The 901-nt window shown below is 40.7% G+C and overlaps 1 protein-coding gene across 1 annotated transcript in view; it reads right to left on the bottom strand.

Moving 5' to 3' along the window:
* LOC107602297 (mitogen-activated protein kinase kinase kinase MLT-like) overlaps positions 1 to 477 on the bottom strand; it is a 20,647-nt gene extending 20,170 nt beyond the window's left edge. The window contains exon 1 of the mRNA XM_016294757.1: positions 316 to 477. The gene's annotated coding sequence lies outside the window, so the exon portion shown is untranslated. The remainder of the gene's footprint in view (positions 1 to 315) is intronic.
* Between the last annotated feature and the right edge of the window lie 424 nt (positions 478 to 901).

Genomic DNA, 901 nt, shown 5'->3' with positions numbered 1-901 from the left:
CTAGCACACACACACACACACACACACTCACACACGCACACACACACACACACACACACACTTGCACTCACACACACTCACTAGCACACACTCACACTCACTCACACATACACACACGCACTCACACACACACACTCACACACACTCACACACTAGCACACACACACACACTCACACACGCACACACACACTCATACACACACACTCACACACAGTCACACACACTCACACACATTAGCGCACACTCACTCTCTCTCACACACACACACACACAGACACAGACACAGACACACACACACAGACACACACACGTACCCGCACTCCTGTACTCCGCTGACAGTCTTCCCAGGAGAGATGGACAGCAGTCAAGAAGATCTTGGCTGAACTTGTGACTGAGATATTTGCAGCGTCCGCTGCGGTGTTTTCACGTGTAACAACTTCTTCCTGCTCAGAGCTGCTAACATCAGAACTGCGCAGTGAGTGCCGCAGCGGAGCGGGAGAGAAACAGCGACACCCAGCGGACGCTACACAAACCACCCTAAACCACAATAGTACTGAATCCTGCACACCGTGCATTAAAAAGGGTGTGATTTAAGAAAGAATCTTTTATCATTTAATAAATAAAGAACATTTAAAACAGATCCATTGTGGTCATTGTTTTTAAATTATATATTAAAAATTACACGTAAAATATTAATCATATAAGAATTATAAACGTATTCAGTTGAACACAACTAAAATAAACCCTATTTTTTAAATATGCATTCACAATAATTATAGTGATTTATTATAACATATTATCATATATTAAAATCAATTTGAAAATGTGTACATAATCAAAATGTATTAATTTTATAATATGTGACCACAAAACCAGTCATATGGGTGCGGTTTTTGAAAT

Source organism: Sinocyclocheilus grahami, unplaced genomic scaffold (genome assembly GCF_001515645.1).
Source record: "Sinocyclocheilus grahami isolate Dianchi unplaced genomic scaffold, SAMN03320097.WGS_v1.1 scaffold324.1, whole genome shotgun sequence".
In the NCBI taxonomy this organism is placed as follows: domain Eukaryota; kingdom Metazoa; phylum Chordata; class Actinopteri; order Cypriniformes; family Cyprinidae; genus Sinocyclocheilus; species Sinocyclocheilus grahami.
The sequence above is the reverse complement of the archived record's forward strand: the minus strand, read 5'-3'. Positions and strand labels throughout refer to the sequence as shown.